Source organism: Takifugu flavidus, chromosome 3, assembly GCF_003711565.1.
Source record: "Takifugu flavidus isolate HTHZ2018 chromosome 3, ASM371156v2, whole genome shotgun sequence".
NCBI lineage: Eukaryota > Metazoa > Chordata > Actinopteri > Tetraodontiformes > Tetraodontidae > Takifugu > Takifugu flavidus.
The window spans coordinates 12,088,028-12,112,966 of NC_079522.1; the positions used below are offsets into that span (position 1 = coordinate 12,088,028).

The 24,939-nt window shown below is 46.4% G+C and overlaps 1 protein-coding gene and 1 long non-coding RNA gene across 4 annotated transcripts in view; one reads left to right on the forward strand and one right to left on the reverse strand.

Moving 5' to 3' along the window:
* The window catches only part of LOC130522539 (receptor tyrosine-protein kinase erbB-4-like), a 161,769-nt gene that overhangs the window by 103,084 nt on the left and 33,746 nt on the right, over positions 1–24,939 (reverse strand). The gene's annotated exons all lie outside the window — the stretch shown is intronic.
* LOC130522540 (uncharacterized) lies at positions 8,665–23,664 on the forward strand. The gene is made up of 3 exons (XR_008949645.1): positions 8,665–9,237; positions 22,495–23,198; positions 23,262–23,664. It is a non-coding gene; the product is annotated as an uncharacterized LOC130522540 (long non-coding RNA).

A 24,939-nucleotide genomic window follows, 5' to 3' on the forward strand; every position in this document is an offset into this window, starting at 1 on the left:
AACACTCCTGTGACAGAAACTGCACTTAGGAAGAATTGTTGAATCGCTTCATAACCCTGTGCTATTAAGTGGCAGACACAAATACATCATCATACATTACTGGAGACGGGTGCTGAAATGTTGGAAAGCGGCTCCATTTTTTGACCCGTGGGACTGCCAAAGCATAAAAACTCCCTGTGCATTTGCAGTAATCAGACATTAAAACCACAGACGGTTCCACACGGTCTCTCTCAGGCTGCCCAAATACAGCCAGGCAGCCTTCATTCAGGCAGAGGGCGGCGTCCTCAGTTGTCAGTCGTTTTTCCGAATCAGTTGCCTTGAAAGAAATGGGCAAACTGTTGATTTCTGCTATCAACAGCAGCCCTGAATTTCAATCAACAGCACAAACACAGCTTGTTGTTGGGGGGGTTTGGCCTTTGGTTTTTTTTTTTGCTTTTTGTAACATTAGTGAACAGAGAAAAGCACCTTGACTCCCCCCACGAATGTCAGCCTTGGATCAGGTGCACGGACCAGATGAAAAGCAATGGAGTGTGCAGGAGAAGGGAAGAAAAGGAGGAGGCAGAGAGGAGCAGAAGAGGGGGATTAGGGCGATGAGGCAGGGAGGAGGAGGAGGAGGAGCAAAGCCAAGGGGAGATGAGCGCTCTGCATCCCAACTCTTCCTCAGAGGAGTCTCCGACCTTGAGGGGACGAGGCAGGGGCGGCGGGATGTCCTGTTCCACTGGACAGAAGAACTTTAATGGCATTATAACAAGAGAGTTGTCCAAAACTCTTGGATATCTCATATTACAGCCATCACTGAGGCCTCAGCCACTGGGTTTGGGTTTGACTGAAGTCGGCCGTTAGCTTATACGCCGTTAGCTTATACGCACTGATGATGCATCAATAATTGAGTCAACGTGCTGAACAGGCTTTGTGGTTACATCACGGGTGTCCTAGAGACCAACGACAGAGATACCAAATAATAGATTAATGCACATCACTGGTGATGAAACGCGCGCAGAGATGAAATTGTTTCAGAGTTCCCACAGACGCCGTCTTGTCCTCAGTTCGTGTCTCATTCATCACGGAGCCGTTCAAAATGTCGACATTAATATCTGCGAGTGGCAGCTTCGCCGCTGCTGATGTCGGAGAAGGCCCGCCGCCGCGGAAGCCAAACTAAAAATCAAAATATCAAACTTCGACGTGGCTGTGGAGGCGCGCAGGTGCCACCGAGAGGCACAGATCTGGGTTATTATATCTGCTGACCGGTGGTTTTAGCAGTTAAAGGTGATTAAAAAAACATCTGCTGTGATTTGAGATGTGACATGGCTGAAATAGAAATGTCAAAGATTAACAAAACAGCTTCTTTAATGACATTTCAGGCCAGACTTGCAAAAATGTGATAGCATCAGCGTCTGATGGGGGAAACGACTGAAATACAAACAGACCAGCTCTCTCTCTCTCTCGCTCTCGCTCTCTGTTTCTCACACACACTCACACACGCTCACACTCACACACACACGCTCACACGCGCGCAGTAGCACCGCGACAGATGTATTATTCGCCGCGGCGGTGAGGGGCGACAGGCAGATGAACACGCTCCTTCATCTCTCTGGACGCTTCACCCATTTTCTCCGTGTTGTTTACACAAAAACCTGTCTGTGGAGATCGGGGAAGAGCTGGGAACACGTGTATGGAGTCGGTACGCGCGACACTGCACATGTAAGTCCAACGGCGCCTCGCCTGGCAGAAGAAATAATCAGATCAGAAGGTGCCGAACGAGGGAAAGTGAAATAATTCATGGTCCTCTCTGAAGCCGACGTGTGTGTCCTCCCAAAAAAACAGAGTGCCTTTAAATCACAGCCCCATTTATGACAGTTTTGTCCTCACCTTGGGTATTACCGAGTCCCAGTTTTCCAGGAGCTCTCGGTTTATGTCTGGGTCATTATGAGTTTGATTGTTAATCCTTTCGGAGGACGAGACGTCAGAACTCGGAAACTGCGTTTTTATCCCAGTTTTGAGAGACGCGGACTTTATTCTATTACATCTTTGCACTGAGGTTTAATTAAGTGAATAAGGGCCCGGCGTGCTCTTGATTAAATTACCCTAAAGAGAATTCAAAATGGCTCGCAATTATCTGTCTGTCTGTCCATCCGTCTATCTGTCTACTTCATGCTACACACGTACCATTCAGGCTGAAGGTGTGCACATTAGCTTTGTATTATAATAAATTTAAGTGGTTCCCCGCCCTTAAAATGTCATTAGCCCCTGTTTACTCGCTTCCCCCCACCCTCTTTCTCCCCTCTTTGCCCTTCCCAATCCCAAAGCCTGGCACTGTAATTAGCTTTATGGAGCAAAGGCAGAGCAAAGCGGAAAATGCTACAAATGATATTACTTTGAGCCTAAATAAGCCCACGACACATGGCATTATCATCAAGGGGGGGATGGAAACGCCGGGGTGCCTATCAAATGTTACAATCTGCATTGCAACACCCCCCCTTCACAGCCGCGCTGTCAGCCGGCTGCCTCCAGTGCTGGTAGGAAATTCACTGATAGGAAACAGTGAATCAAAAAAAGGAAAAGGAAAAAAACACAGTTGTGTCACGTCAGCAGTTCGGCCGACTGCACAAGCACCTGCAGGTCGGACACGGGAACACATATGGAATTAAATTGCATGTCAACGGAGCGGAAATCAGGTGCGAGATCAGCAAAGCCCCGGCTCCAACTTTCTGGAAGGGGCTGGCGCAGGGGTGACTCAAGATGGAAGTTTATGAATGGTTTTTTTAGGTGGGGGGGGGGGGGGGCGTTTCCCGTTTTGGATGGTGACTCCCGGAGACACCAGTGGTCCGGTATGGATGCACCGTCCCACATACTCGTTGATCAATGATAAACTGACCAAGACTCACCGTTCACGGATCTCTGTGGGGGAGGGGGGGGGGGGGGGGGGCACGTTGGTGCGTTTCAGGAGTACCTCCTGTGTGTGTACATGCATGTGTGTGTAAACATGTAAACATCCGGGTGCGTAAACAGCCTAATCTGTTCCCCTTCGCTGCCAATTACCCTGACTAATGAGAAAGGCATCAGCAGGGGGGGGCAAGGGACAGGAGGACAACGGAAAGAAAAAGAAGGAAAAAACAGGGGACAGTAGTTGACAGAGAGATCTTTAATTTAAAGATCCGTGCGCGCGCCTCTGCACGCAGCCATGCGCGTGCACGTCAGAGCCAGATGCCCACACCTAACCACCCATCTGCGAGCCGAGCCCTGCCAGACCACTAATCAGGCAATCCATCACCTCTCTACCTGCCGCCCGCCATTACGCACGAGGCGCTCTCACACACACGTGCACGTCGAGTGCGCGTGTTGATAGGTGTGCGACAGAGAGGCCTTTGGAAGCGGACGATAAACAAACTAATTAGCGGAAAAACGAGCAGCCGGGTCCTTGCACATCAAGGTCAGACCTGCACACAAATATGAAAGCAGATGCTCACAGAGCTGGTCTGTATACCTGCACCGGCCCAACCACTCACACCTGAAGGGTTTCGGGGGGGGGGGGGGGGGAATCACAGGGGTGACGTCAAAGAGGAGTGGAAAAGCAGCTCCACGCTGGCAGGCTGCTCTTTTCTCTCTGCGGGTCGCTGATTAGACGCAATTATGTTGCAGTTGTACAAAGTTTTCTCATTGCTGCGATTGACTCGATAAAAAGGGGGCAAACTTTGATTGATGGCTGAGGTTAGCCGGGCAGGCAGGAGCCGCGTGGCGTCACGTTCCCATCAATTGCCACGCTAAAACTCCAACGCAGGTTCATTTTTACGCCATGAGGGGACGTGGCAAGGCACCCGCCTTTGGTTTTTCTGATGTCAGTGGTTTATTAGCGTGCCACAGAGTGCACATCCTTGTACACTTAGCCCTCGAGAACGCCCCTCTGGATAAAAAAAACAACACTTTTTAACGTAATGTCTATATTAGCCTGCTTTTAGCCTTCATTTACTCTGCCTGTCTTCCAATTTATCTTCTTTAGCGTTTCTGTCCTTCCCGCGTGCTTTTCCTCTCCAGGATGATGCTTATAAAAGCACATACGACTGGGAATGAGTAATAAAGCCCTCAGCCATGTTGCAGACTACACACACACACACACCACACACACACACACACAGCAAAATCCCACCTGTGTCTGTGTCTGTGCGAGTGACTGTCTTAGCCCGCGGCAACGGCTGCATGATATGCTGTCTGATCGCTGCCGTAGAGGCGGGAGGGATTTCATCTGGCTCCGAATGAAACGCTTCTGAAACTAAAGGCAGCAGCCGGTTGCCAAAAGCGCACACTCGGGCGGCTGCACACCACGAGTAAACACGCACTCCGGAAAATAAATAAACAAATCATAGCACCCACAGTTTTTCAGTGAAAGTGCCAGAGGAAGCAACATCCTGCAGGAGCCCTGTGTGGCTCTCTGCTGCACTTCATTCACATAAACAATGAAATTAATATCAAGTTTATTTCAGACCTGGAGGAACTAGCCGAGCTAACCATCCGAAGGAGGAGTTACACTTCTGACATAAACCACAGCTCAGAGAGTGCACCTTAGCTAGAAAGGGGGCATGGGCGCATCACGTGGGTGCTCTGACCCTCATCACGACAGCTGTGATTGATCCGCGTTTCATTTCCTGCCGCTCATGCAGGAATTCAGGGAAGCGTTGGGAATCTCTGGTCGCTCCAAACTGCAACCGAATAAATGATTTCTGCGGCACATCCATCGTGCCTGTGCCGATGCACGATGACGTGGAGGTGTAGACATGCACGGCAAGCGCTGAGCTGAGGAACACCACCAACGGGGGCCGGGTCCCTTAACCGATCGCTGGTGCGAGGAGAGTCGGGACGACATATTGAAGGAGACAGCCTGCATCCAAAAACAAGGGTCCAACGCAATAATGCTGCATAACATTATTCATTACTTGTGGGGGACTGTGGTACTGTAATATATGTATGAAGGTGTGTGTATATGTGTGTGTGTGTGTGTGGTGTGTGTGTGTGTGTCCTCATGGACACATACCGCCATCTGTTTTTCAGCTTGACAATTAGGACACAGAGAGGAAGAGGCAAAGTTTATTGAAATGCAGTCTTCTTACACACACACACACACACACACACACACACACACACACACACACACACACACACTCTCAAGGTGGCTGTGGATTGATGCCATGCCTCTTCCGCCACTCTTTTGCTCAGTACTGAACTGTAAATCACACAGATAAGCAATCCCCTATAAAGAACAAAACCTCAGGACCTCTTGAGTGTGCATGCACACACACACACACACACACACAATTCCCATTGGGTGGATAAGTTACTAAAAGGAGGAGAAGGGTAGCGAAAAGGCAAGGGACTTAAAAAGAGACCTGCAGCAGTGCTCTAAATGTCAGACCTCTGCTGAAGCAGAATAAACACCACACAGTTAACATCATTTAATGAGCGCAAAGTCGTAAATAAACATCAAACAACAGTGGAGGCAGAATGATCTGCAAATAAATCCTCTATACTAGATGTTATCTTACTATTGTCTTCTGCGGCGCAACATTTGACGCACGTTAGCTGGTGGGATTTGGTAACAAGCTGCCTACAGCTGTGGCAGTGAGCGGGCATCACAATGAAGGCTGGCGTTTTACTAATTATGCAGCTTCATGTTAAATGGAAAGTGTTAAAGTGTTATAGGAATGACAATAAACCCTCTGAGGATCCAAAGGTTCTGGTGTAGAATGAGAATGAAATAATGCTTCAAACCAGGCAGTGAAATGTTGTTTTTTGTGTTGTCGGGCTGCAGTCTATGTCCAATCGAACTGCATGTTTTTGGGAGGTGGGAGGAAACCCAAGGTAACACGGTGGGGGGGGGGGGGGGGGGGGGTGACTGAAACCATCGAAACAGGCTGCAAATCCCGCAAATCAAACCTCAACGGTGTCATTTTGCTGCGTTCCGGTTCAGTTCAGCTGAGGTGAGCTGGTTAATAAAAGCGGCCATTAAAGCTAAAATGTGGGTAAATTAAAGTGCCGGCTGGGATTGTCTTCACAAAGCCTCTTAAAGAAGGATGAGGTGGAAGGAACAAAGACAAATCAGATCGGGAAGGAAGCGTCGCTGAAAGGCAATCAAAGTCACTGGATCACGGAGGAGGTAGACAGAGGGCTAAAGAATACTTCAAGAATGGGGGGGGGGGCAGCCTGGGCACACCTGCAGGTTCACCAGGAGGAGCAGCTTGTGCACCAGCAGGACGACTGTCACTGCTGCCTGCCAACCACAGCCCCGCACGGCAAAGCAGCAACCTGCCGCTCCAGACCCCAGCGTGGCGCTCCATTGCTACGGAACGACGCCGACAACGCGCTAGCTCACAGATGAAACGAGATTTGACACATTTTCCTGTCACATTCCGCTTAATTACCACAACTTCTGCATCCGAAACGGCGCGTAGCCCCCAGATAAAACATGACATCATCCAGTGTTGCAGGTACCCGGAGACCACGGGCCAGAGAGCATCTTCTAACAGCCACAACATGACTCACAATAATTAGCCTGTCAGCACGCACACCGAGTGGGAGTTGAGCCTTCCTGGCTGTTAGCACACAAAGCAACAGTCGACAACACGGTGAGTGTGAATCTGTGCACGCAGCGAGGGGTACCATTCTCACAGCCTGTTCTGACCGCCCCACCATCTGCGGGCTTGCCGGGCACCCGCCTGTTGGCCCTCCTATGCAAAGCACTTTGACGGGGTTGCGTGGTAACAGGTCTGAGAGGGCAGCGCGAGGCTGGACCAGCCAACTGCCTTCAGGAAAACATGATCTGAGTGGAAAGTGGGTGCCAAAGAGATGTTTTTAATGTTTTAAACATGATTAGAGGCAGGAACTACGTTTAAAAAACAAAACCCTGCAATTAAGCCCATTTCATGATGTGTCAGCAATGACTGATCATTAATATTCCAGACAATACAATATGACTTTAAAATGAAGGTGTAATTAAACACACAGGAGCCTAAACTAATTGCTCATGTCCCCATGTGAATATTTTTTTTAAAAACAACGTTAGGTCAGCATCTTTTGCAGAACCACACAACAGGATTTAGCATAATAGCATTAACTCAAATAGAAACCAAAGTTCTTAGAGCGATGGAAGATCAACACTGAGCAAACCAATTAGCATAACACCATGCTGCTTGACAAAGGCTAAAAATCCTGAATAAAATTTTAAAACCACATGTCCTCAAGCTAATAGCTCATTCCTGATCAGTCAATGTGAGGAGCGTTGACAGGAGGCAGCTCGCTGCCAGCTCACATCTGGTTTTTAAACACTAAAATATAGACATTTTTTTCATTACAAAGTGGAGTTTTTTTCAAGAAGGTGTTGCCGAGGATGAAATGCACAAAGATGGTGCACGTTGTACCAAATCAATAAACTACTGATACCAGAAAAACTGAAGCATGAATCCTCGCCACATCCTCTCATTTGCATAAAAATGAGCCCATTTTGAAGTTTTGGTGCAGCCCTCGTGCACGGTTGACGAGAATTTGAAGCTGCGCGGCTAAAAGTCTTGTATCAGTCAAAGCTGCTTCAAACCAAACTGGCGTTCGCTGTTTCACCACCGATAACCAAGAATTTGCCTTGATTACCCAGCTAAAGCCATTTATTTACAGGCTTTCTTTTAATAGAGAAACTGTTTCATAACGCGGCAGACTGAAAGATTCCCTGCAGCAGATACTGTTAATTTGTCTTTCTATCAAACACAGTTTATTCCGTTCTTTCTTATCGCTTCATTTCAAAAATATGAAAGAGCATCGACCTTTCACGGAGGCTCCTCAGCTCTCCGTGTGGATTTGTCACTCGCTGCAGAGTAAATCAGATATGAGCGCTGTTAGCCCAGAAAAGATAAGGTGAAAAAAAAAACACGCTTGTGCAACCAACAAGCAACAATACAATTTCCTTTTTCAGTCTCAAACACACAAATCTCCAACTCTCTCTCGCTTACACACACGCTGCCTAAAAGTGAGATAGCGAAACAGTTACTTGATCATCCGTGACTCCATTTTACTTAGCGGCGCCACAGGAAAATTAATTGCACTAATTGAGTAACAGAGTTCATCAAACTGGTATTCTCATTTTCCACATTCATTAGTCACTCTCTTTGTGAGAGCATCCCCGAGGTTACGCTCTGTGCACAGCAGTGGCGGCGGCGGAGAAGGGGAAAGGCCGCAGCACCGCCCCTGGGACCCAACACCACACACAAAAAACTAGTGCCAAAAATTCACTAGCTTTTATCTCCAATTGCCTGGATCTATCAGCGGGTTTTAAGGAGCGTTTCAAGTTGGTTTTTGCGTTAATTGCCGTGTGTTTTTTGACAGCATAAACACGGACGTGTAGACGACACAGCCGCAGCAGCTAAAAACACACTGAGCAGATACGTTTGCAGATGGTTTCCTCTCCGAAAGCGTGCTAGCCATGTTTTGACAGTGCAGAGAGCACTTACGGGGAGCAGCGAGCATTCCTTACTGTCAAGATGGAATTTTATCTCATCAACTGGGAGAACTGGGCCGATCACAGCGTGTTACACAGCAAAATGGCCACGGAAGAAATAACCTGAGTTCAGACTGCAGTGTGATGATTGTGCTCCTGGTTAGAGATAAACAACCTGCTCCAACCACTCCAAAATGGTTATCAGCCCCCACCGTCGACCTGCGCAGGACCAGCGGGCTGGATGGTGAAATTCTTTCATGAGTGTCACCAACTGGACCATTTCTGCTCAAACATGAGGAAGAAGATTGTTTTTACAGCTACTCAGAACCATCTGGGGTTCCTTCAAGCGTGAGGCCGACGCCCAGGGCTGGTTCCCCTAACAACAGCGAGGTCGACCAGTCACGCCCAAACCTCGTGCTTCTCTGTAACATCCTGCCGCATCGTACAAATCATGCGCAAATAGTTCCCACCGAAACACAGGAAAGCGCCACACCAAGCACTCCCCCGCTCCGCTGCCTCATCACGCCCGATTGAGTCAAACGTTCAACAAGATCAATGCTAACACACGACTGCGCTCCTGCTGTAATATCGCACACGACGCCGGTGGACCGGGGTGCAGGTGAGGGAGGGAGAGACAAAGGTGGGGGGAGGCGGCGAGGGAGCTCAGCAGCAGCTCCTCTTAGTCCAGCGAGGAACTAAACGAGGAGAAACAACTTTATCCCTTCAGGTTTACTCAAGCGCTACAACCGTGCCATTCATCCCTGGTGAGTGTAGTTTCCATGTGTTATTTTTGACAACTTTTTCTTTGATTACATGCGCACAGACTCACAAATCCAGCCATCAGCTCCTGTCAAGTTAAACTGATGGGGGTTGGGGGGGAGGGGGGGTGGTGCTGATGACATCACCAGGTCAACCCCAGGAGCCAGCTTTGACTGCATCAACCAACACTCACAACACCCGGCTTTTCGACTTCTGGACACACACTCACACACCCAAGTGAGGTTGGGGAGGGTCGTTCACAGACAACTGCAATTCTCCAGATAATTGCTGTGAGGCCGCAGCTCGCCGCAGGCAGACTTCAGCCGAGGTGAAGAAGGTCAAAGGCGGAGGTAAGGATACAACGGGCTTCATGTGAAGTCGGATTGGAGGGGAACACATTTCATGACAGAACTCAAATCTCATGATTCTAATCTGTCACTTGTCCAGTTCGCCGTCTCCTGACGACTGACTGGGTTCTCCTTCGCCGTTGCTGCTTCACTCACGGCACCGTGATTCTTTTGATTCGCATGATTTTTGGAAACGAAAAAGGCGAACAAAAAACAAGGTCAACAGAAATATTCAGTTAGTCAGGTTGATCCCACCTCAGTAACCATCAGCTGATGTGTACGTTACATCAAAGCCATTGAAAAAATCTGTTGTGTGAAAATTTTGGACAAAAATGTATTAAAAAGCTTTGCCAACTGGAGAAACTTGAGCTACAATGGGGATGCTAACAAAATCACGTTTTACATTTCATCGCCGCTGCCACGATGAAGGATTTATACCAACCACCCTAAACATGAAGAACCCGATCCAGACCTATAATGTGGAAGGGATGATCAACAGAATTCAGAGAGCTTTGGTCAAAGTACATGTCTGATGCACAACAAACACAATCAATAACCTTGAAATGCAATTAAAACACAAATTTTAGACAATTCTTGCTCAAAAAAGACAGGCAGGAAACACAGACAATGTCTCTACAGCATCCATGAGGTTGAGTCCAGAAAACCAGAGAGAATGCCTAAATTATGCCCTAATGCATTCATAAATTCCTCTTTATTTATAATGCGTCTGTTACAATCAAAATTGTCTCCAGGCGCTTTCCAGAATCCCAGGGCCTGACCCCCAACAAGCAACAGTGGCAAGGAAAAACTCCTCTTTAACAGGAAGAAACCTTGAGCAGGACCAGGCTCATGTAGGGGGACCCTCCTGCTGATGGCTGAGAGGACAGTGGGACAACCCACAGCTCACCAAACCTTCCATTAAACTCAAACAGTGCATCCCAAAGAAACAACTAGAACAAAACAGTCCAAGGTTATGTACAAGACACCATGTCTCTCTTATATACATCGGAGAACCAGGACGCTCATTAAATGCAACAAGAAAAGAACATCAAGACCAGGGAAAGAGAGATCGCCAAAATCAGATCACATAAACAAGAAAATCACATCATTAACTGGGAAAAGACCAAAGCCGTAAGAGAATAGTTAAAAAATAACAGACACCAACGCTGGACCATGGAAGCAGTAGAAATTAGAAGTGCTCCAACTTGGCTATGAAAGGGGACGAGGGAGCGACGACCTCTGAAAGGCAGGCAGTATCGAACAGTAATCAGTAACCATTAGTTGATGTGCGCCTCATCGGCACCTCGTGACACCTCTGATGAAGACGGAAGTACACCACTGACGCATGTCACATATGTCCCAAACAAATGACTTGCACGTCTGACACAACAGCAATAAAAAGGAAAGCTACCTGTGAAAGATGAACAAAGACAGCAGTCTAATCTAGAAAAAATGACAAGCTTCGTGTAGTTTTGTGCATTTTGCAAGCACGATGAGTGTTTCTTAAAATATTATTTCACACCACATGATGGTTAAAGAGTGATGAAAAGGTTTTCTTAAAGGAGCACAATGAGTTGTGTTCACGGAATATTTTAACGTACAGCTGGCGCCAATCAGCTACAGCAATCAGCCATGTTATTACTGCCTAACCGCGTAATGCTAAATGAAATTAGCATGCCACGGGGGTGGTCATGGCTTTCTCCTCCATCATTGCTTCCCCACATTCAGATCCAAATGAGCTTACACATTTCCTCCAGCATAACCTTTTCCATCCTCCCCTACTGTACCCTGCGCCACCCCTGGCCTCCTCCCCAGCGTTAGCCAAGTGGAATAATCACCTGATACGCTCCTTGACAAAACACCACAACTGGTGTAAAGCCGGTATGAAGAGTGAATCACCAGAGTGTGAAATCTATCTATCAACCAATCTCAAGTACTCCCCGAGAATTCTCCGCTCGACACAGTTTGCCAGTGCATTTAGCGAGCCCCTGTGAAGCCAAAGAACATAGTGCGGAAGAGGAGAATACAGGCATGGCCGCACAAATGGAGTCGAAATAATAACTAAGGGAGAGAAGACAGCATTGTTACAGGACAACGGTCAAATATGATAATAAATAAATAATAATAAATAGTAATAATCTGACTTTATTCTCTAGAATAACATTTCCCATCACAATCCTTGACTAGAGTTTAAACCTGTTGTGGTTATGTTATTCAATTAAAATGTCATTCATATTTTAGTCATTTAGCAAATGCTTTTGTCTGACTTACAGTGAGAAACACAATCAAGCCACTATGCAATTGTGACTAATGAGAATAAAATATTACGTTACAGTCCTAGACTATAGCATAAGTGCTGCTATCAACAAACGGAGCAGCTCTATGGAGAGGGAGTGAAGAGGGATACAAACAGGAGACAAGGAGAGTGGATGTGAGTAGAGATGGCAGGAGGAAGATAAGTGCTGTTAGGAGAGCAGGTGCTCCTGTGTCTTCAGGACCGTTTTGAAGGAAGAGGGGGTTGTGCCCTCTCTGACAGAGCTCAGGATGTCGTTCCACCACTGGGAAACAGGGTATGTGATAGTCTGGATTGTGCAAGTAAGAGGGAGTAGATCCCGTTAGCTTTCTGTAGCTCAGCATAAGTGACTTGAAATTAATGTGGGCAGCTACATGTAGTAAGCGGTTCTCGATCAGCAGTGGGGGTAGGCCCACTGGGCCCACTTCAATTGGTTGGAGACCAGATGCACCACTGCATTCTTGACCATCCAAAGCGGCTTCAACACATGCCCGTTAGAGCTTTATTGCAGCAGTCAATGCGCAAGATCACCATGGCTGGAAGCGGCAGCTGGGTGGCATGCTGGGTTTGCACACCACTGATCCTTGAGGGACCCCAGTGGGGAGCTGCTGATTAGCTGAAAGCTGACCTTAACGTGACACCGTGAATAAACATCTGGATAGGTTAGATTGAAACCAGGAAAGTTCACTGCCAGTCAAGGAGGAGGTTCCTTGACAGGAAGTCAGCAATTTGCTTCGGAACCACTCGCTCAATGGTCTTTGATGGGAAGAGGAGAAGCAAGACCAGACAACGGTTTTCCACTTGGATCAGAGTGAGGGAGGGTTTCTTGTGCAGAGGTGTCAGTTGAGCCTCTTTGAATGTGGATGATAAGTGAAGGGTGGGAGATACTGTCTGTAAGAGGGTGTCTGGGATGGAGTGCACTGGGCACGTAGTTGGACGACTACGTGTCAAAGGTTTAGACTTTTTTAGGACTTTCAGTCAGCATTTCAAACCTGTCCTGATGTCTGCTCTTGTGCTGTGAGACCCCAGCACTGCTTTTGACACAGTTGACCATCACATTCTCTTACTGAGAATAGAAAAACTACTTAAATTCATTTGGATCTTACCAATCAGATCATTCTTACTTACGTCCAGTTGTGTTTATTTTATATATCACTCAGTAGTATAATCACGAGGCATTTAATAAACTTCCATTCTTATGCTGATGACACCCAATTATATTTATCGAGAGGCAGGCCAAACAGATCAGGTCCTGACCCTCCAGGTCTGCCTCAAAGATATAAAAGCCTGGTTGAGCAGATAAAACTGCAGTTATTATACTAGGTTCAAACCCTTAGGAATATATTTCCTATGGATGTGGCCTTGCTGGGTAGCATTAACATGGCCCCCAGTTCAAGTGTAAAGAATCTTGGTGTCAAGCACATTTCAAGATCTGCCTTTTATCACCTGCACAACATTGCTAAAGTTTGACACTTTCTGTCCCAAAGTTATGCAAAAAGATTAACCCATGCATTTACTTCTTCTAGGCTCGATTACTGCAATTCACTTGCCCACACAAGTCGAAAAAGATTCTACCAGAGGTGCTGACTAAAACCAGGAGAAGGGACCACATCGGTCCAGTATTGGCTTCTCTGCATTGGCTTCCTCTAAAACGTGTAGTAGATTTTAAAATCCTACTCGCCACATAGAAGGCTGTACATGACTTGCATCCTCTTATTTAAGTGAACTTATAACTCCTTATCATCTGACCAGAGTGCTGCACTCTCAAAACACAGGCTTACTTGTAGTTCCTAGGGTTTCTAAAAGTAGGGTAGGGGGCCGAGACTTCAGCTATCAAGCCCCAGTGAGGTGTCTGAAGAGCAGCTCCAAGCAAGAATGGCATCTGTGAGTAGGAGGAGTGGAGATTGGTGATAGGTCGAAAGACCTGATCAGTGACAGATAAGCTGGGGTTGTTTAAGTAGAGGATCCAAAAATGGATGACAGAAGTGTGTTAAACTCTGTAGCAAAATCATCCTGTTGTCCAGGTGGACAAGAGGACAACAGGATAATTTTGACATATAGTCTTTAATTGGAGAGCTCACCAGAACAGCATGATGTTCAAAAGAGGCTTATTTCTGTGAAGGGAGTAGTGGAGCAAATATCCAATATTTAGAAATTAATACCCTGCCCAAAAGGTTGTGGAGCATGGTAGAATGTGTGACTGACGTTTTCTTGAACATCTGAGGTTCAAACTGCTTGATGTCCACTGGACTCAATTTGAGCGACACATTGACTAACTTTGCTACACTAGATAGCCGTGAGCTTACAGTTGAAAAATTCTCCTCTGAAAATATGAATTTGGTGGCTTGTTAAAATGAAAAGGAATTTAGTAAATGACTAGCATGGGTTGTTTCCAACTGCATTATCTTCATGTGTTCTTCCGACCTTGGAGTCAGGCACACGTTTGTGTGTCTTGTAAAAGTTTGTTTTTTGTCAAGTTAACTGAGAAAACATCACAATGTTGACATCTTTTTATGTTGATTTTGTACACAGGCCAGAAATGTTGAGGAACCTATGAAATACACGATCTTGAAGAAAGAGATTATAGCAGAAAATAAGCCAGAATACGAAGATTTAAATGGCTTTAATGGAATAAGGGGATATGTGAATGTCCACAGGCTGGCTGCATCTCTCCACATCAAGGACGTTATCAAACCACATGATAATCCCCCAGTGAATTACCCAGCGAGTGAAAATGATGTGACACACAGCCGAAAGCATGCAAAAAATATTTACAAAAGCCTCATAACTGGTGTGAACGAGTCTTTTTAGCGGGACTCGGGAGGAGCACAATGGGAGGGAAGTGACCTTGCAAATAGAGAAAAAATGGGAAAGGGAGTCAGTAATTACGGGGCGGGAGGGTAAAGAAAACGAGGGAGATCGTGAATGCACGAAGAGGGATGAAGTGGGGTGGAGGGATGCAGCCATCTCTTCCTCCAGATATCCACCAAAATTGCACAAACACGGCTCCGCGGTCACTCACAAAGACTGGACCGTGGCCAAGTATTTTAGCTAAAGGCACACACGCGCACAGCGAGAGCACTTCCTGGCACGTTCAGCTGTTTATTTTTGGGCATCTCTTACTTTCACTGTGATACCCTCAAGTGGATGCGACCCCAGAGAACGCTGGAAGGCGTGCAGATTTATTTTGGGAGGCTGGGTACGAGGTTTGTTCCCGGGTATCTGCGGGTCACATCGAGGTAGCGTTTCATGTGAGGCCGCTGTGACAAGTGTAATCTGTGTGTCTTTGCTCAGCGGGTGCAGCTGTCAAAGATATGGACGGCCACACTTGTTCTTTTATGAGTGGACCCTGTAAGCTCCTCTGGGAGCCAATGTCAGAGAGGAGAGGAGAGCTGCAGGCCTCCAAGGACTTATGAAAGACAATATTTGTCTCATTCTCTGAAGAAAACAGAAGATGTTTGAGTGCCAACAGTGGCTCCAGGTGCAGTAGGTTCATAAATATATTGAAGTTATGAACACTGGAGGAAACAGGAGAGAGAGAGAGAGGGGGAGGTCTGTGGAAGGCAACAGGACAGATTAACATAACAGTGAGAGGAGCTTTTCATGGCATTTAAGTGCTTCTCAAAAATGAGAAAACAAGGCCCTCTAGTGGCAGGTTGCAGCAAAGGTAAATATTTCTCTTTATTCTATTATTTTAAAATGAAACCGGTTCACATTATTTTTCATATGCTGTCTGATAGACCCCCTATTGCTAATGCTATTACTGTACAAAATGTTTTGTTTAGGGAGATTTGGGAGGGAGAGAGCAGCCTCCAGAAGGTACGTCAAAATGTCTGAAAGGAGATAAAATCGACTGTGGCTTGAATTGTAAAGACTGAACTCCTTCACACTTTTGGACAGGTGAAAATGAACCACTTATTGGTTCATTGGCGACACTGGATTGATAGCTACAATTTTTTACGACCATTCCAGGTGATAGCGCTGATTCATCACCTGATTACTGCCCAGGAACTGGGAATGATGGGCCATTCCTCACATGTCCCGCTGCCACAGCAGCCGTGCATTAGGCAAGGATGACGCAGAATTTCTTCCCCACGTTACCCGTTCATCTTTCCGTCTTTCTTTTTTAATTTCAACTCCTGTCATTCCTCCATCTCTCCCCTCACACCTCAGCTCTTTCTTGTCCTTGGGGGGCAGCTGAGCTTTACTTCCCCCGTTTCCCCTCTTTGACTTTGAGTTAATGTACACTGCTGCTAAAAACTGGCAAAGAGAGGGAGTATCATGACTGAGGTCCAGCTCTCTTGATATTTGCGGGACCGCCGAGTGGCAGAACATGCGAGTTTGCTCCTCAGCATGTTTGATGTCTAGACATGGTTCGGAGATAGTGAGCCAAGAGGGATCGCTCTCATAATTCACATGCTAGCTGGAGGGCAACTCACGAAAAAAAATCCTTTTCTGGTCTGGAAATTTCACGAAGGTGTTGACAGAGGCTGAAAGAGAATTGGAAACTAGCTCCTCATGAAATGGTGATGTTCCTTCATTTGATACAGCAGTTTTTCAAATGTTGTTGCCAAATCAAGCATGTCTTTATGCTTGTTTGAGAAAGTGATTTCTGTCATTTCAACTCAGAAACACAGAAGTGCTCTCTCCACTGGACATTAAAATATCGCAGACTTGAAGCTCCGTGATGTCTGACAACACACTTCACAGAGTCGGTGAGAATTCCCAGCAAATGTGCTCCAGCAAGGATGATGTAAAGAGATCAAATAAACAGAGAGGAGAAACCAAATAGATTGGACGTCTCTGAAGAACAAGCCCAACCACAATCAAGGTCTGAGATCATCCTTGAATGGCGGCCAACTGCGGCCATCTGTCCACACACAGAGGTGTCAAAGGGCCAATTTACATAACCAGACACGCAATTTAAGGCATAAGAGTTGTCCAAACACCAGAAGTAGAAGAACTTGACTGAAATTTAAAACAATAGATTTGAACTCCAGATCTAGAAACATGAACTCTGCGCAAATATTAACATATTTCTGATGCTCGAGGGGCCGGTGAGTCATACGATTTACATTTCACTTGCAGATGAATAATATAATTAGGCTTTTGGTCCAAACGTTTAATTATTCTCAACTTGCTTATAAAGGGGTTTCTCAGAAGACAGCTTCACTTCCAGCTGCTGCAGGAACATCTCCCGGGTCACTCGGTGGCTTTGCAAGTTTTCGGCCACAGCATTCACAAAATGTTATCCGATTTGCACCAAAGCTCTGACTCTAAATCAATTTTCTCCTCTCGGGCTTTTTTTTAATATACTTTATCCTCCATTGCACCCTCAGCCTGAACTGTTCGTAAAGCATTGAAGTTAACTTTAGAATTTGATGTCCAGAAGGGAAGCAGTCTGGAATATTCCCTTGGCGCATTTAAAATGGCCTTTTCGGCTAAATCTGTATTATCAACCTTTTTTCTTTTTTTTTTTTTAACCAGAGGCGGGGGGAAAGAAAGGCAGATCAAAGAAAGAGCACATTTTGTCCCCCTTTGATAACTGATAGCTTTGATAACACCCCGATCTTCAGTCATTTAACTTCTAAAACTGTGATTTTCTTGAAACTTTCCATTATTTTCTCATTTATTTGCCATATTTGAGTGGATTTCTGTTGTAATTTCAAATATTTGATGTTCAGTTGCCGTGTCACAATAGAGAGAGGACTGGAGGAAAAGAAACGGCTGGACGAAAGAGATGGTTGGTGCTAAAGGAAGCCATTGGACTTGCCAATTTGTTTAATGTCAACTGTGGGGAATGTAATTTTTCTTTGGGTACAGAATATAACATTCACAACTTATTTCACCCTGTGGGGGAACTTGAATTTCCAAACCCAATTTCATCCGCTGAGCGATTCCATTCACTCCCACAAATGTCAGCCCGATGGTGATGGTGCGAAGGAGGTGGTGGGATCAGCAAAGGCGCTTGAATGGTGCAGCCATGGAAATGTAGAGTCATGAACAAGTGCATAAAGGTGAATGTCAATCCATTGTTTTTTGGTGAAAGGATACAAACAACAAATGAATAAAAGAGAAAGAAAAACGGAAGAAGGGTACGTTTTTCTCAGATGCAGACCTTTGTTGATAGGAAAAAAGGGTCAAGGTGACACTAACATTAGCAAAGATCTTCCTCTGGAAATCAGGAACAAATGGAAAATATTTAGTACCAAACACTGAAGCTTTCACATGGGTACACCCTCCCGGGACCGAAACCTTTGGTTCCTTTTGATAAAAATGGCACACTTTTCATCATGAAAAATAATAATTGCAGCTCCTGGGGGGGTGGGGAGGGTCCACAGGCTGTGAGAAACCCATAGGTGAAAAGAGAAAACAAAGCATTCTTGAACACCATCACTGAGAACAAGTCCAGCTTGCAGAAAGTGAGCAAAATTGAATTCAGCCCAGCTGCTTAGCTCCAAAAATGAGACAATGTAAAAAAATAGATGTGTTTCAGTGTTTAGGCAGATGTTCCTCAAGTCCTTATGTGATGCCTCTCCAATGTAAAAGCCAGGAGAGCCAAGAATCAGACTGTAAATGTGACTGACAGTGACCCAGAGCCTCATTAACTTCCCAAATGGAGCATGGAACATTCACCTTTCAAAGGAAATAGGTAAACGCCTGTGACCAGCCAGGACTCGAGGCCGGCGGCGATCATTTACAACCGTCCAAGTCCAATGAACCTCATATCCAAGTAGATTGAAAAAGGAGCAAATGGGTTTAATACTTTATTGATGGCACTTTTGCAGTAACCCGGGCTACAATGACCCCACTTTGATGGCAACATCAGCGGGGGCAGCCAAAGCTAGCAGTTAATGCCGCGTAGCTAATGATCTAAAAAAAAAGAATGGACCACAGCAAGGTCCTGCGTGTTTATGCCATGTGTTCAGAGCTCACACTTGCAAGAGCGGAAGAGAAAACTCCGTAAACAACGTAAACAGACTAGCAGGTTTAAAGAAGGCTTAAAACTGGCAGCCTTCATGAATGGCTGATGGAAATGCAGGGAAGGGCATTCCTCTTGTCTTCCATCTACACAGAGGAATCTCTATTTCTCTGGCTCCTTCCTGAAATTCTAAAATGATTTTGGCACATGATGGTTTAAGTTGCGATGCATTAATGTGAAGAACGGGGACCTGGAGGAAAAGTCTCCAGGAACCCCAGGAATTATGCAGGAAAATACAGCAGCACAACTCACATTTCCCACAGTTCTTTAACTATTCACCAGGTGAACTGCTCGATATTCTGGACACTCAGAATTTAGCCACACACAAATTTATGCAACATAGTACAGACATAATCTACAGATTTATCCAATACTAATGAGATTTTTCTTGGATTCAATTTCTGGTGACTTTAATGACCTTCAAATTTACACCTAATGTGAGGAGTGGAACCCAGTAAATTCATCAAAATCAGCTAAAATGCTCCTGAATCCATTGAAATCCAGTCATTCTCAAAAAGATTAATTTATCTCTTTCTGTTTACTGGGTGATTGTGGAATAATTTGGCTTAAACCATTATAGGAATTAGCACATTGGGGATGGTGTGAATGGCCTCCCCATGGGAGTTGGGCACCCTAGTGGGCGGCCCTGGCCAAACAGAAAACTCTTCAGCAAAACTTTGAGCCAAATGGTTTTTAAAGTCCCAATAACCTGCAACGCTGATCCATAATTGCAGCGAACCGTAACAAATGAGCCATACATTACTCGTGATCATCGCTGGGAACCTTTCGGCCGTCAGACCAGGAGACAGGAAGTGACTTACCTAGAAAAAAAGAGAGAGGAGGTGATTTTAATTCATTTCCTAACAAGAGTAACAATCAGATGATTTTCTTGGAGGTGTAAAAATGAATCCACGATTCTGGCTAGCATGTGGCTCCTGCGAGAAAGTGACTCCGATCCATCACGTGAGTTCTCCCTGACATGTTCTGCAGCATCTGGAAACGGGAGTTGACTCTGTTGTATTCTGGTTCAACAGCGTTTCAAAAGCAGGAGCCTGCTTCAGACAGTCACGTGATTTGTTTCAGTGAAAGTAAAAAAACCCTCCAGAGATCCAGTTCTGGGTGGAGATAGCAGGATGGGTGCCGTCGACACTCGTAGCATCTAGACATGGCTCAGGAAACACCTAAAACACACACTCCCTCAACCCTCTGCCCCAAAATAAGCCTGAAAGGAAAATATAGCGCTTTGATATTTATGTCAAAGGAAGACATACGATGTTTATCGCGATACGTTCTCAGAAATATATCAAAAAAAGGCTGCAAGGTGAGAACAGAAAAGAATAAGAGGAGCAGGACATAAAGAATGTGTGCGTGGGGGGTATTAAAGAATGACACCACAGGAGTGAGGGGCCCTCGGGGGGCTCTCGCTGTGCACACATTGATTTCTCATTAGTAAATGCAGACCTAGATTTCGTCAGCAGAGCTAACTAAAGCACAGCAGGTGCTGCGGTACCTGCCAGAGGCTAAATCTTCATACTCCTGCAGCTCTGTGATTAGGAGCAGGAAGACATTTCTGATGCCTTTGTGATGGATTCGCACGTGGAGTTTGTTGCCCGGGTCTGGATCGAAGGGCGCCACGAGGATTTTGACCAGCAGGTCTCCGCCCAATTAGCCGGTCCTGCTATCAGTGTGCGTTGTGGCTACAGCTGAGCACTGCTCCAGCATCTGAGAAGGAAATGATCCCGGTGGGCTCAGAGGGCTTGAGTTTTATATCCCATCTACCTGATCCAACTGCTAAACACGCTCGTTCGGACAAAGCTTTTCATTTTCTGGTAAGATGCGATGATTTGGAGCGCGCGCCCCTCCCACGGTTGGGTTTATCTCTGTCAGAAAATTGGACTCTGAAGTGCATGTGTGGTGGTTTCAGGACCCTCATTAGATGGCACTGTGTACTCTGCAGCTACTGCAGCGGGAAAAAAGTCATTCCTCCGCTGCTCGTTTTATGAGGATAAAGATTGGTTTTATCTGCTACGGATCGTACAAAGATAGGAAAACCGAGGCGTCTGTGTTGGCGTGCTTAAAATAAGTTTCAGTGCTTCTGTGATCAGACAAAAGATTCTCCTTCTGTATCCACCTGCAGAGCAGGCTGATCGGTATCTGGGACATCAATGCGCTGGGCAGCGATGAAAGAGTGAGTGTAGGATAAAAGCAAGGGAGGGAAATAAGTGAGGAGAGATGAAAGAGGTCTCACCTGATGGAGTGGAAATATACACGGCTCATCTATGGTCGTCACTTTACCAGAGGCAGACGCGGCCGCACTCCCCCAGCACTCTTAACATTTATTATCAGGCAGATGGAGAAACTCGTGCACCGTCACACAGACACACTCAACTGCTGTTGCTGCCTCTAATTAACTAGGTTTCCCTAAACAAAATGACTGCACAAGCACGAACGGGCACATCTGGGGACGGTGCACTCAGCATCAATCAAGACCACCAGACCCGGGAATTATGGAGGGAAGCGAGTGAGCAGCTGCCAGACGACGGGAGAGGAGAGGAAGAGAAGGTGGAAAACACAAAACTGAACTGCAAGACATCCCTGATGGATGGCGAAATTGTGTCCTGATTCAACAGCTCAGGGTCAGAATGTCCAGGAAAATTAGCCCACAACAACGAAGGGATGGATTCAGCTTTGGCACCGCTGCCCGTGACAAAAGTCCGGAGGAAGTGAGCTTCCGTGAGCTGTTTTAGCAGTACGATGCTGAACTTTTGGCCTCCGTGCCACCGGGGCCGACGTCAGCGAGGTCCATGTGTAAAAAGGTGACAACTGACACATTCCCATCCAAGTCGTTGGACCACATATTAGATGGATATCAGCCAGGTGCCTTTGGCGGAAAACTGGATGGAAACGGTTTCCAACCCACAGTCTGTGAATGAGTGGCCACTGCTAACTGAAAGTGTGAGACTGGGATAAGCTAGAGGTAAAACAACACGTCGACAGAGGTGAGAAAGTGAGTCAAATCATCTGTAGAGCTGTGAACGAGAGCCAAAAGCCGCAGTAAACCGAACCCCAATTGTGGTTAAATAAATCATCTGTCGCCCTGAACATGCTGCCACTGCTTTCTGCCACATTATTCTCATCTCGCATCAACAACTGCCTCAGCCCTGACGCGGGGTGGAGGAGAACAGCAGGCAGACAGCATCCGCTGATCAAAAGAGGAGTTTTTCTTCTTCTTCCCTTTTTTCTGTCCTCTAACGCACAGAGAGCTCACGCTGTACCAGGCGTGACCGTGCACTGAGATGCTGGATAAAGAGGAGAGTATAAGGGAAGTGTGTGTGTGTGTGTGTGTGTGTGTGTGTGTGTGTGTGTGTGTGTGTGTGTGGTGAAGGTGGTTTTTATGCGTCAATCTTCATCAACCAGGCCCCTGCGGGACCGGGGATTAGTGAGCATAAGCACTCGCTACTGTCCTGCTGAATAAACAGTTAGCTAATATGTTAGAGATGTTATTCATCCCCTTGTGTTTGCAATAAAACTGCTTCTGACCGCCTGCAATCATTGACTTGATGTTAATAATTAGGCACGGATGTGCCTTTTTTACCCATCACAAAGCATTGATTTCTTTTCTTTTTTTTTACTCCCTCAGGTCTGTGGGTAGCTGCTGAGGCTCGGTCGTGAAATGAAAATGATGCTGTCTTCGGAGCCAGCCGTGTTTGATTCCCTCAGACTGTGACGCAAGCTGTGGCGTGAATGAGGACGCGCCGTGCAACATGCACGCAGCCATCAGTCTCGGGCGTGGAGAATCGGCTTCCAGCAGCAGACGATCGGCCGAGGAGGTTTTCTTCCAAGTGTCTTTATTTGTCGTTATGTCAGCTTACTGCCTTTCAGGGCCGAGACGATTCATCCGCTAAACCAGTTCTGGCCGGCATGAGCCGTGCTGGCCGCTATCTGTGGGGCTGCGCTGCAGCCCGACTCCAAGCTGGGGCGGACGTTAATCTGACGGGCCGTGTCAATTTTCAACCAGCTCATCAATGAGACGCGCGCAGTGACATCTGAGCGGGAAAACTGGGAAAGGTTTACGGTCTGTGGGTTTGGTTATTAGGCCCCAAAAGTAACAGAATAGAGGAACTTGCATCTGTGCTGGCAGTAGACGCGCACCTCCTTTTCTTTCTGCTTCTTTAGCACGACTGCAATGATCAGCAGGGAAGTCGTCTCCACGTGCACCTCCTTTGAGGCTGAATCAGCAGATTGTCAGATGTGACACTGGGCAGGAGAGCGGGATGAAGACCGGAGGGCTTTGCATGTGTTGCATGTGTTGCATGTGTTGCATGTGTTGCATGTGTTGCATGTGTTGCATGTGTTGCATGTGTTGCATGTGTTGCATGTGTTGCATGTGTTGCATGTGTTGCGGAGGCCAGCGCTTAAAGAACGATGAGCCTCGCTGCTCTGGAGAGTCTGGTCCTAAATACCCTTATGGCAAAAAGTGGTATGCAGCCTTCAACATGCTTCCTTTGAGTTGAGTTTCCTTTTCTAGCTTAGCTGCAAGTGGGCTAATGGTTTGAGGAATTCTGAGCTTCAAGACGCGGAAGAGTTTATGTTGAGTATCTACTAAATTCCGCGTGAAGAGGTGATAAAATCGAGTGGCCATCTTTCCCCGAGACCTTGCTGAAGCGCAGAGCCGCTGCCGTCGTTACGCAGCGATTTACCGGGACATTGGTTAAATATTACCCACCGCTACATTATAAAAATGTAACGTGGCCGTCGGTAATGGGAGAGGAATGGGTCGGAATTCTTCCTCCCAATAAAGCGCGGCGGATAACGGATCGCCCGGGGTCGGACTTGGAAATGAAGGGGCTGCGGTGAAGGTGCCCTTCAGAGATCCCTGCGTGTTTGCGTGGGTTTGTGAGGCTGTGTGTAACCCAGCGGGTGGGGTAGGGGAAGTGGAGGGAGGTTTGATGTCTCCCACACATAAACCATGATTAACACAGCTGGGTTTCAAAGGTCTGGGCAGCGCTGGCGCTGGCACACGTGAGCACACGCGAAAAAAGAGACAAGACAATGACGGCCGCATCGCGTGTCTTTAAGCACATTACAAATCATTACACTCGATTTGCTCCTTCTCTTTAGACAATAACTCTCACTTCACACAATTACTGTCCAGCCATGCAAGCGCTCCGTGATGAAGTGGCCCCGTTAGTTAAAACGATGCTGATGATTTATGCAAAGACTCTGGAGAGCCACGCTTTTCAACAAAAGCCAATTGACCCCTGCCCACCCGCCGCTAACCCCTGCGTCCGCGCCTGTGTGATTGAATCGTGGCAGAGTCTGTCACTCAGTGCACAGCGGCGCCAAGATTTCATTACAATAGGAGGCTAATGTGAGAAAAGCAATTATGCACGGCGTTAGCTCAACGGTGACCTTTCCATCTGTGATTGCTCAATTTTGGAAGAAAAAAAGAGCAGATATCCATAAATAAACATTGTGAATATTTCATCTCACCTCTCGGCTTTTCTACGTGAATGAAAGGTAAAGAAACTCATTTAAGTTTCTACCATTTCTGTTGCCCGAACAAAGAACGCGATAATCAATCAGTGAGGCTCATCTCGAAGATTTTTTTTTTTTCCTAGCCTGTCTGACAGCTCATTTTCTTCCCCCGTTATGGGTAACCAATACAAAATATTCATCTTCTCGTCCTCAAATGTTACCATTGGTGACACTGTGGAGAAGATATCAACATTTGATATGATGTTGAAAAGATTAAAGCAGAAAAAAATACGCCGTTAAAACCCTTAACGGTGCCCTCGAGCAGACAGATTCACTCCGCATGGACGTCACAAATACGCTGAAAACTGCCTTGAAGAGGAAAAACAAGAATCTTTGTCTTTCCTGCAACGATAGCCAGAGTCAGGGGAAATCAGCGATAAGTGAAAGGAACTTTAGACGATGAAAATGTCTCACTTTTGATTTATGTTTCCCACAACAACGGCTGGTTTTATAGGTTGATTTCTGAAATCATAACGATCATCGTGATGCTCCCCGGGACCGCGCTACATTAAAAAGACAAACCGAAAATTTCTTCCACATCTGAACC